A 12,483-nucleotide genomic window follows, 5' to 3' on the forward strand; every position below is an offset into this window, starting at 1 on the left:
CGTTTCCGGGCAGTTAAACGTGCACGGACCAGATGGAAACTTGTCTAGTACAGAGGTTCCCAAAAAGGCACTTAAACAATAGCGTGCTCAGGGTTATATTGGTTCCCCTTGTGGGGCCTGATTGGTCAGCTATACTGTTGCTGGGGTACAATCCCTGCTCTGCCTCTTCCTTCTTGCCTGTCTATTATTTTCAGTTATCATTTACTTCACAAGACAGCTATGTTCACTCCCTTCTAAGTTTGTACGTCCTGTTCTCTGAGTTATCAGACCGTCCTCGAACTTCAGTGTCCTTGGCCTCACCATCTCCTCTTCTCGTGCTCACTGTAGCTTATCTGACTAAGATAGCCCTCCTGTTCTCTCCCTCCTAGCTGTACCCCAGCTGCAAAGCATAATGTATAATATGTCACACATACACACACTCTTATTTAGTCTTTGGTTAATTCAGTATATACTTTAAGCCAGCTTTTACGTGGCCGTTCCTGAGTGCCCTGTTCATCACCACCTCAGTCATTGTATTATTTTCCCACAAATTCCCCTTTTCGCACCTACTAGGTGCGAACACTTTTTACACTAACTGCAGTGCCTCAATGTCCTCCCCGTCCTCAGGCATGGTGAGTAATGGCAGCATCCCAGCGGAATAGGGAGGCGGTGCTTTTTCTTTGGACAAGGCAGTGGTGATGAGCCGGGATATCATGGTCCGCAGGCAGGGCACACAGCAACACCCACAGGTAACTAGAATAGCGAGAAAAACAGCAATAGATGTCAAACAAGCAGTGATAAGATTCTTCCATTTGCCAAAAAAGGTTGTCATCCACCCCTCCAATGGATTTGATACACCTGAGGCGTCATGCATCTCCTGGGAAAGGGCTCGAAGTTGGTTCAAAGCCCTGGTGACCTTCCCATCCGGGGCAGTGTTGTTAGGGATGACCGTACAGCACATCTCTCCGAACATGGAACAGACTCCTCCTTTTTCAGCCAACAGCATGTCCAGCGCCATCCTATTCTGGAGCGCCATGAGGGACGTTGGGGCCATCTGCTCGGCCAGGCCTTCGATGGCATCCCTAGTTGCATTGCTCAAGCGTAAAACATTATAATGCACAAAATTTATCCTATCTACATTTTTGCTGGGAGTGACGGGGAAGATGGCTGAAAGCAGTGGTATATTCTCAAATCCTGCGGCTATTTGATCTGCCAATTTGTATTCATTCGGGACACCCCTAGGAACTCCTATGCTGTCTATATAGGTTGGGGTTCCCGCCCATGGATCAAAAGCCGGGCCTTGCATACTACGGGCCCTGCGCCTTCTCTTTACGGTCAGTTGCACAGCCTTATGGTGGGTATAGTGGACTCTACTCCCCACCAAAGATATGGGCATAGCTAATCTAACCATAGCACAAACTCCTGACGTTTGATTTGGGAACTTTATCTGGGAGTACAACCTAAGACCACCACAATAGTAGAATAGTCCTATTCTAGCCACTGGGCCTAGGGCTGTTTTGTTTTGTACAGTTGTATTACACCAGTCTGGGGGTATATCACCTAGTTTGATTGTGGGCTTGCTTGATCCGGTGAGATTGAAACAGTGATATCTTGCACCCTCCCCCTTTATGGCGGTAAAATACCCTGGTTTTTCAAAGCCTGGGGGAAAGAGGGATGCTAGGGTAGTACAATTGCGGGAAGCTGTCTTAGAGTGTGTGAAGTTCAACATGCATGCATATCCTGCTGGGTCCTCATTAGGAAACAACGGGGCCGGGTTAGTGAACATGACTGGTCTAGCTGTGGCACAGGCCACGCACCCTTCCATGTGTTGTTCTTTGGCATTCTGTATTAGCCACCTGATCCATAAATTGTCCTGGCCTGCACCTGCTGATAACTCTAACACATCTTCCACCCTCATTTTAGAGAAGTCCTGCACTATTACGTCTTCCTCCTTCAGAGGGGGTTTTACTGTAGTCTCTGCCATGTCAGTGTCATTCTGTGTGTGCGTGAGGGGATCCAAAATATTTATCTGCAGGGGGGTTATCTGGTCACTTCCTGCTATCCATACACCTATGGCTAACATCCACACATCCTGACCGTTCCTGCTCCCAATTGCTCTATTTACTGACAGGGTTATGGGATTTTTCGTGGGGTCTGAACTATAGTCCCGCTGTATAGATAATATCTCCCATTCATCTTGTTGTACCCACCAATCTCTTTTGTCTGTCAACCTCGCCCATGGTTTCCACCCTCCTGTTGTCCAACCCGCGTCATACCAGCTGTTACAGAGACTACCTTTCACCTGTCCGGAAGCGCTCCTTTCACAATCCTCTACCTTTTGATAGTCGTCACAGATGTACACATCTGTGTTTTTGTAGAAACTATTATACCCCCCGCAGTCTATAGCCTGACACAAATCAAAGGTAAATGACGTGGTTGAGTCTCTCACATAGGGGAGAGTCAATCTGGCACCGCACCTTGGGGATGGGCCCTTAGTGTGTTGCTTCACTACTGCCCAAACTGCTCTTCTTTTCTCTCGTCTAGTTTCATTTCCTTTGTTACTGAGAGGTGGTTGGACACTACCGGGTGATTGTTCTTTGTGGTCTCGGTCCCCATACGCATGTTCCAACCCCAGAATTAATGCTGCAACTCCCACTACTACTACTACTGCTAGGACAACTGTTGTCTTTTTCCCAAACCCCATTGCCTTCCAAGTTATGGATGTACTATGTGGGGGCTGTTCCCCGCCAAAACATCTCTTCCATCTATACATTTTGGATTGCTTTTCTAATTTCTGCCAATGGGCGGCTAGGAGGTGCGACTGGGGCACAATGTGTCAGGTGGTGCCAAGGTGCTCCTTTTTTACCTTTAACCTGGACCGAGTGTGAAGTAACCTCCCTTACTTCGTAAGGCCCGGACCACCTGGGGTCAGTCCACTTCCTCTTGTGAACTTTGACCCTGACCCAGTCGCCTACCTTGACAGGTAGTGTTGCTTCCTCCTGCGGTTTCCTGTTCGCCAACTGGACCTGCGTAGAAAGGGCTGAAACCAGAGATGTTAGCTTTTTCATATAGTCTGTCATTTCTATTTGCTGAACATCTAACATTGGCATGTGGCCTCCATCTAGTGGAGGTCCTGGCATTTTTCTCCCTGTCATTATTTCATGTGGGGTCAAATGTGTTTCTCGTCCTTCTGAGGACCTCATAGCCATGAGGGCCAATGGGAGCGCTTCTACCCATGTTAACTTGCTTCCTGCACATGCCTTGGCTATCTTAGCCTTCAATGTCTGGTTTGCTCTTTCCACCATTCCCTGTGACTGTGGATGATAAACTGATCCGAAGGCATGAGTGATTCCCAGGGCCTGTTCTACTTCTCTTAGTAGTTTGTTGTTAAAATGTGTGCCATTATCTGACCTTATTTGCCTGGGGACCCCATACCTCGGGATGAGTTCAGTTTTGAGCCATTTCACCACTGTTTTTGCGTCCTCTTTTCTGGTGGGAATGGCTTCTACCCACCTAGAGAACCTGTCTACCATCACCAGAAGATACCTTTTTCCCCCTACCACATTTTCTGCGCCCATATCAGTATAATCTATACTGATATCTTGAAAACAAGCTGTGGGGACTGGGTACGCTCCTTTTAGTGTGGTGTATGGTTTCTGAACATTATGCTCTCCACACACCCTGCATTCCTGACAAAAATGTGTCACCATGTCCCTCAAATTGGGGTGCCACCACAGCTCAGACAGATTCAGGAGAGTCTGTTTTCTTCCTTCATGTGTTGGTCTGTGTGCCTCAGGTAGCAACATTCTGCACATCTCGGCTGATGCTGCTATCTTTCCTTGATGAGACCTCCATATCCCATCTTTGTCTTTTGTGGCGCCGCTCCGCTGCCACTGATTCCATTCATAGGCTCCTGCCTTTTTCTGCATTTCTAGAATGTCTTTAGGCTCCAGTGCCATTGGTTGTGATTCTATCTCTTTCGATAGTACCATCTGTTTTGGGGAGTATCCTCCCACTCTTTTGGCTGCAGAATCTGCTGCCTCGTTTCCTGCACTTACTCTTCCTTGCCCTGCGTCATGTCCTTTGCATTTCATTATGGACACCTTTAGTGGAGCGGCAATAGCCTCCACTAGCTCCATTATCTCCTTCTGATGTTTTATGGGCATTCCTGCAGAGGTGACGTATCCTCGCCTTTTCCACATGATCGCGTCCAAGTGTGCTGTTCCATGAGCATAAGCAGAGTCTGTAAAAATGTTCACTGTTCTTCCTTTGGCTAGCAGAAGGGCTGCGATCAGAGCTTTTATTTCTGCTTTCTGTGCTGACGCTGGTTGGTTTATTATTCCTGCTTCCAGTGTCTGATGTGTTCCATCTGGGTGTTGTTGGACTACTGCATATGATGCTTTGTTAGTCCCATCCTTTGTTTTGTAGCAACATCCGTCTGTGTAGAGCCACATGTCAGCCGACATGTCTGGTACGTTTTCCAGATCTGACCTTATTCTGCTTTCTTGGGCTGCTTCTTCCTCGCAAACATGTGGCACTCCCTGTCTACTCATACTGTTGGCCATGTTTATTCCTTCTGATGAGTAGGTGATGTGCGGTTGGGTACAGGCAGTCTGCAGTTTTGTTCTCCTTGTGGCACTGTATGCAAATTCCTTGCTGGCCAAAAAAGCTGTGACACCATGTGTGGTGTGGATTGTTATTGGATGGCACATTACAATATGTGCTGTTTTGTCAATGGATTTTGCCAGCGCCGCTACATAGCGGGCACAGGTTGTCTGTCCTTTTTCCACTGTATCCAGCCTTGATGAGTGGTACATCAGTACATGTCTGTCTCCCCTTTTTTCTGAAATAAAATGGCATTGAGAAAGCCATTGTTTTCAGAAACATCCATATGAAATGGGAGTGAGTAGTCTGGGGAGGTGAGTGTCTCTGCCCTTGCTAGGGCACTTTTGAGGTCAGAGAAGGCGGCCTCGGCCTCTGTTGTCCATAGGAGGGGGGCGGTGAGACAGCGATGACCAGCAGCAGCCACCAGTTCCCTGAGCGATGTAGTTCTGTTGGTATAGTCAGGGATATGTGAGCGGCTGTATCCTGTGAGGCCCAGAAAAGACAGCATGTCTGCAACTGTGAGGGGAAGCGGGTGATGCAGAATAGCCTGTCTATGGCTGGGAGACACCCCAAGGCCTGCTGATGAAATTTGTCTGCCCAGAAAGAGGACTTGTCTCCTAGCAACTTGTACTTTGTCCCTTTTGACCTTGTAGCCTTTTGAGGCTAGGAATGTCAGCAGTGCTATTGTCTGTTCCACACAGGTGAGGGGATCTGTAGCAGCCAGCAGAAGGTCGTCCACATACTGTATGAGGACCACAGTTGTGGGGAGTTGCAGCTGCAGAAGATGAGATTTGAGGATCCTGTTGAACAGTCCAGGTGAGTCTCTATATCCCTGTGGCAACCTGGAATACGTGTATTGTTGACCATTGAAAGTGAATGCAAAGTACTCCTGTGAGTCTTGGTGTAGGGGCACAGAGAAGAAAGCATTGGCCAGGTCAACCACTGTGAAGTGGGTGAAGGAGGGGTTAAGTGATGTCAAAGAGACATGTGGGTCTGGGACAGGATGCACAGCTGGGACAGTAATGTCATTAATGGGTCTGAAGTCCTGCACCATGCGCCATCCTTTTCCTCCAGCTTTGGGGACAGGTAAAATGGGAGTGTTCCAGGGAGAACGAGTGGGATATATGACACCAGCTTCTAAGAGTCCCTGAATGGTTGGAGCTATGCCTTGGACCTGGTCAGGGGTGAGTCTATACTGTGGTCTGTGAATGACTGTGTGGTGCTGCGGTCTGATTGTAACAGTCACAGGATGTGTTTCTAAGAGTCCAGTGTCATATGGGCCGGTGGTGAACAGATGCTGGGGAAGAGTTAGTAGGGCGGTAGCTGCGCTGGGATGGTCAGTGCAGGGGAGTCCATGTTCTCTGGGGAGTGGGAGAACTTCAGGCAATGTTTTCTCTGTTGTGTGAGGCCCTTTAAAGCACCACATGTCTTCAGCGTCAGTGTCAGCTTTTAGAAGGCCAGGTGTGGAGGTGGGGAGCCATTTAAATGTTAGTGCACGTTTTATCATAGGGCCCAGGGATCTGGCCTGCTGGCCAAATCCTACTGCGAGTGTGACATGCGGGGAAGAAGAGTCCCAGAGTGTGTACCAGTCTTCAGAGGAGTGCGTTAAGACCACAGAAGCAGCCACCCCTTCTTTACCACAATATATGCCTCTGCATAAGAGAAGTGGGTGCTGTCCTTGCATGTTTGTCTCCCAGTCATCTTGATATGGGGTGTCCAGGTCGTCAGCTACATGTAGAGTACAGTGTACTTGTGGGAGTGGGGACATGTAGGGGTGCAGTCTGTATATGGCTGGTTTCAGGATGTTGAATGCATGTTGAATGGAGGGTGTGTCAGGGCCTGTGGGAAGCAGGCGTAACCAATATACATATTGGTGTAGTTCTGACACTGGGGTTGGTGTGAGGGAGAGAATGGTGACTGGGGAATCAGGAGTGGATACTGGAGGAACAGGAGTGACATGAATGCCATCCACATTCATCCATATGCACAGATTCAATTTACACATAAGATCTCTTCCTAATAAATTTACTGGGCATGCAGGGGAAAGCAAAAAAGAATGTGTGTGTGTTTGTGAGTTAAATTCGGTTAACAATGGCTGTGTGAAGTGCTGTAAGATAGGGGTCCCACTGACTCCCATAACTGACTGAGTTTGAGCTGAAGGAGGGAAGTAGGTGGAATTTAGACAGGAGAACGTTGCTCCTGTGTCTGCCAGCATTACATGTGGTTTACCTTGAATAGTGAGGGTAATGAGGGGTTCTGTGGTCAGACCAAAATGAAAATCAGTGGGAGGACACCTTCATTGTGGACCCTGTTGGTCATACCATTGCTGTTGTAGGGCCTGATTAGCGGGGGACAGTGGCCATGGCTCACCGGGGTATGGTTGGGGTGAGGGATTTCTCCCTGGCCCTCTAGGGGGCTGTGCTGGGGGCTCTTGGCATTCTCTTGCATAGTGGCCTTGCTGACCACAGTTGTAGCAAAGGAAGTAGGGCTGAGAGGTCCTTCCTCCAGGCCTGGACCTAGTCATTCCTCCTCCTCTCTGAAAACCTCGCCCTCTTCCTCTTGTGGGCCAATTTTGCTGGCTCGTGTTCGCTGGCCATGGTGGTTGTGGGGGTGGTGGCCAGGAAGCTTGTGCTCTCTGTAAGAGTTGAGTGACTGCTTCCAACACTGGGGCTTCTGACTGTTGGGGGTTCTGTGAGACTGTCATTTGTTTAGCTTTGCTGGGCTTGGGCTTGTTTAATTCTTCCAGTTGTTTCTTTAACAATTGAGTTTGTAGTCTTTTTAATTCATCTTCTTGTTGCTCTGCTCCTTTTTGGTGTTTTGACAGGAAATGACGCACATTCTCGCCCCATGTTGCATCGGTCATTGTTTGCAGGCCTACTACTCCTCCTAACTGTGTCTGAACTGCTGTGGGTAATCCCCCTAGTACCCCATGGCGGAACAGCGCCACTGTGGCGGCGGACTGGTCCCACGGTTCCCTCATAGCACGCTGCCAAATCTTTTTTGCTCTATCTGCATAGGCATCAAAATTTTCATCACTTAGTCTTTTTAAATCATGCCATGCTGCATGATCCCCAACTGTGGGATACATGCGGTGCAGCTCAGCCCAAATGCCAGGGGTTACTGCTGATGCAGGCACTGATGCGGGAACAGTGGGTCCAGCTCCCCCTCTGGTGAGGGCAGCACTAGCTTCATCTGCTCCCATTACTCTACCCAATACTGCTCTGAGATCTCCCAAACACAGCTGCACTCCTGCTGTAAGACTATTGAAAGCTGTGAGGAAATGCTCAGCCCCTCCTGTCAGGGAGGGGAGTTTTGCACACAGAGCATCTAAGTCACCAAAACTGTAAGGGGTGTACATCAACAGTCCTCCTCCTCCTCCTACTGGGCGGAGTGGGCATTGTAGCCCCGCCTCTGGTGTGTGGCGCGTCTGCTCTTCCTCACTGAGCTCATTCACTGTTCGACGCAGCTGCTCTTGCTGCTCTTTTATCTCTCTGAACTCTTTGTTAAGTCTTTCCCTTATTCTAGTTGATCTTCGCAGCATAACTTCGTCAGGGTCCTCGTTGGTAAATTTACCTTTAAATGTGCCTGCTACAAAAACGTCTTGAGGACTTTGTGATCTAGATCTGGGCCTGCGTTTATGTCGTTTTTTAGTCCTTTCCCTAGAGCTAGAGCTTCTGTCTGTTTGCTCACTTTCCCTGCTGCTGTCTGACTGTTCGCTATCTTCCTTACTTCCTGAGTCTTGTGGGGTACTATGGTGAGGTGGACTGGGTCCTTTTACTGACATGTGAAAATGCTCTGGATTTTGTTGGCAAAAAGACGCTGAATATGGGGTACTAGCTTTGCTTGGGCCGGCTGGGACTGTGGCCGCTGGTTGTGGTGGAGCCGCTGCTGCTCCCCCTGACGCTGACTGTACCATTAAATTTAGATAACATTCTAAATCCTGTACGCGGCCCTCTAATGCCGGTATCAATGGGTCCTGTGGTACGTCTATTTGTAATGCATTGGCTGTAAATGGGCAGTTACCACTGGGGCTTGGACTGTGGGTTTTGATGCCGTTGGACCTGTATACGGCGGCGGTGGAGCGGAAATTCTTAGGTTTCTTATGTCTGGATAAAAAGGGTTTGTTGGCGGGGGCGCCTCAGCGGGCAGCGGGGTTTTCTCTGCGCTAGCGGTTTTATTCTGTTCAGCTTCTGTCTCAGTTTTTGGTGAACTTTTGTCATCTTGTTTTGTCAATCCCAATTGTTTCTGTATTGCATTTGTCATTTTCAACCCCACCCATATTTCTCTTTCTGCGCTTCATACTCCTTCTGCTTTGGTTTAGTCAATTTAAACCATTTTCTTTTCTTTTCCTCCTCTGCCTGCCTTTCCGCATACTCCAACTTACTTTTTTCATACTTCACTATTTCATTCACTTTCTCCGGGGACGGCGCCCCTTCTCCCTCAATCCATCCTCCTCTCTCCCATTCTTTCACAATCTCTTTTGCTACTTTCTCCTCTCCTTTATTGCCATACTTTTTCACTGCCCCTACTAACACTTTACCATAAGGGGTCGTCATTTTACAACAAATAAGCAGTGAGAAAAAATCCAACAAGCCAAACCACAACAAAAATCACACATGCAACAACAAACAACTTTTTCATTAAGACTCCATCTAGAGCCTTTTTATGTACATCTCTATAATCTTTACAACTTAAAAAGTGACCTCTCACTCCTTTGCACAAATACACTCGCGGTGGACTCGTAATATTACAATGACAATCTGTTAACTGCAATTCTTTTCAGGTTGTTCACACAGAACCAAGGGTGGCAATTCACAATCACTCATCTGAACTATCTGTCCTTAGCAGTCTCCTACCTCGTCAACCATCTGGACGTATTTTCCTCTGACTATTTGTCCCTTTTCCTCTCCTACCGCCACCCGTATTATTCAACAATTCTCTCACAACTCTCTAGTTGTTTTTCTCTGTTTAATCACATCACATGCCCCAACATTTCATCTGTTTGTATCCCTTTAATTACAGCACATTCAATCAATACTTTTCGCTTAAAACAACACTTACGACAGTTGAAATGTGATCACATCAATTTAGTTTTCAGCCAATAACAGAATTTTGATTTTAAACAGGCTTCTGCTTACCTTTTTTTTGAGAGCTCTCAGTGATCACACCAACGAATCGCAGTATCGCCGCTCAGTCCCCTTCACGGGCTGCGGGATGTCAGTCCGGTGGCTGAGCTGAACCGGACCGTGGACACAATGCCAAGGTCCAGTTGGATTCTCCTGTCCAATTACGTTATCACGTCCGGGGTCACCAAATTTGTTGGAGAAATCCTTCTATAAACTGACAACTGACTCCATGATGAATTAACACAGCGTTTATTCTTGTGGTCAACAGATGAAATGCGTTTCCGGGCAGTTAAACGTGCACGGACCTGATGGAAACTTGTCTAGTACAGAGGTTCCCAAAAAGGCACTTAAACAATAGCGTGCTCAGGGTTATATTGGTTCCCCTTGTGGGGCCTGATTGGTCAGCTATACTGTTGCTGGGGTACAATCCCTGCTCTGCCTCTTCCTTCTTGCCTGTATTATTTTCAGTTATCATTTACTTCACAAGACAGCTATGTTCACTCCCTTCTTAGTTTGTACGTCCTGTTCTCTGAGTTATCAGACCGTCCTCGAACTTCAGTGTCCTTGGCCTCACCATCTCCTCTTCTCGTGCTCACTGTAGCTTATCTGACTAAGATAGCCCTTCTGTTCTCTCCCTCCTAGCCGTACCCCAGCTGCAAAGCATAATGTATAATATGTCACACACACACACACTTATTTAGTCTTTGGTTAATTCAGCATATACTTTAAGCCAGCTTTTACGTGGCCGTTCCTGAGTGCCCTGTTCATCACCACCTCAGTCATTGTATTATTTTCCCACAGTACCATTTCCTTTAAATCAGACCCCGACAGAGGATGTATCCTTTTGTCATCATTGATGGGTCATAAACACTTCATCTGCCTCCATCTCAGTAACAATTCAAGCAGTAACTAAACCCCTAACCAACATTTTTAACTGAAAACCAATGTATGTGAGTGTCAAGTAATGTTATTGTTGGATTCAGGTCCAAATTTTGACATTTTAGCGCAATGCAAAGGTGCATAACAGTTTTTTTTCTACATACCTGGAGCGATGCAAAGCAGGGGTGGCCAACTAGTCAAGGAACAGCAAGAGACTTGGTATTTAAGAATACAAACTGACTATGTGACAGATGTGTAATCTGTCATGGCCTTCCTTCTGAAGCTCTAGCCAGGCGCCATTCCTCGCCTAATACAATATGAGTCATTCCAGTAAGTGAAAAGAAAACTCACATCTACAAAGATAATTTGAAAGATGTGACTCCCTGATGGTCTAGTGGCTAGGATTCGGCGCTCTCACCGCCGCGGCCCGGGTTCGATTCCCGGTCAGGGAATGGTCAGGACTTGAGAGACTCAGGTATGATGTTTGAAAGAATAAGTTCCTGGACTTGATTTTCATCTGTCAAATTCTTCCTCATTAGTTTAAATGAACTGACAACATCAGTTATATGACTTACAGTTCTCAAAGACGCACACAATCTCAACTGGTTATCCTTTAGACAGCTAGTCTCTTTTCTTTCTCTCACTTTTTGTCTCTGTCTGGCCTTATGTATTTGCTTGTATTACATCAAGTGACCTGCATACCAATGACCGTAAAGATTAATATGTACAGTACATGGTTTTCAGAACTGTACCTTCAGATAAAGGTAAGGCCACTTGGGTTATCTTTGAGCTGCTCTTTATTCACCTGCAGAATGATAAACCTAGAGTTGGCTCACTCCAGATTATTTAAGCATCAAACGTCCTGGGTGGACTTGAACCACCATCCTTTCGGTTAACAGCCGACTGCGCTGACCTATTGCGCCACAGAGACTGCATATATCTGATGTTTTTTTTATTTCTGATTCTGATGTAGAGATGGACAAACGACTCAAAAGCATAATACTTCTTGCCGTGACATAACAAGAAACAGTAAAAAAAGAGGTCGGCGAGATAGAGTTCAAGACCCTTTTTCAGGACACCCAAACTTTGTCGCTCAATATGGCAGGAATTCTATGCATCCAGGGCCAAGTGTTTACCATTTCATCCACTACGGGCCCTAAGGAAGTTAACATGTGTTGACAATAAGATGCTCACAAAACGCTGCACTTGGAATTGCGTTTCTCATGCACATTCATGTCCTCTTAAATACAAAGAACTGCTAAGTTCTTTATTCCCAATATCAACTCTTAGACATTAGTTCCAAATGAAAATACTAGTTGTCAGAAGTGGGATTTGAACCCACACCTCCAGTGGAGACTGCGACCTGAACGCAGTGCCTTGGACCGCTCGGCCATCCTGACTGATACAACAGATCTTCAGTAGGACCTGTCTCAAAAATTATTATATAGTAAATTAAACATGTCATGATATAGTAGGTTCTCAGTCATGAGAACCTGCTATATCATGACGTGTCTGACGGGGCGCTACCTATACCATCCAAAGACTGAGACTGCAGCAATATGTTCAATGCCCGTATATGTTTAATGTATTCATATTTTGTTATTTTCACAATGTTTATTCTTCTCATCGGGTAGGATTGCATTTTTCTTAGGCGGCATATTCCCCTGGGCCTGGTGGTATCTGGCTGCACCAGAGCACCTGGGATGTCAGGCTTTAAATCCCCACCTCTGAAAAGTGCCGCTTCTTAGCCGGATTATGTCTGGCCATGTCATAAATAATAGAGGCGAGGCCTCAAACTGAGAATATATTGGGGCGTGATATTTAAATTACAATCGTTTCCAGCCGCTGCATTTATCAATGTACGATTATTCTTACGCTCTGATTGGTGTGAAAC

The 12,483-nt window shown here is 46.8% G+C and overlaps 2 non-coding genes across 2 annotated transcripts; one reads left to right on the plus strand and one right to left on the minus strand.

Moving 5' to 3' along the window:
• The first annotated feature begins 10,969 nt into the window (after positions 1-10,969).
• trnae-cuc (transfer RNA glutamic acid (anticodon CUC)) lies at positions 10,970-11,041 on the plus strand. Its single transcript has one exon. It is a non-coding gene; the product is annotated as a tRNA-Glu (tRNA).
• Positions 11,042-11,906: 865 nt separating this feature from the next.
• On the minus strand, positions 11,907-11,989 carry trnal-cag (transfer RNA leucine (anticodon CAG)). Its single transcript has one exon. It is a non-coding gene; the product is annotated as a tRNA-Leu (tRNA).
• Positions 11,990-12,483: the final 494 nt, after the last annotated feature.

Source organism: Etheostoma spectabile, unplaced genomic scaffold, assembly GCF_008692095.1.
Source record: "Etheostoma spectabile isolate EspeVRDwgs_2016 unplaced genomic scaffold, UIUC_Espe_1.0 scaffold00001759, whole genome shotgun sequence".
NCBI classification, from domain to species: Eukaryota; Metazoa; Chordata; class Actinopteri; order Perciformes; family Percidae; genus Etheostoma; species Etheostoma spectabile.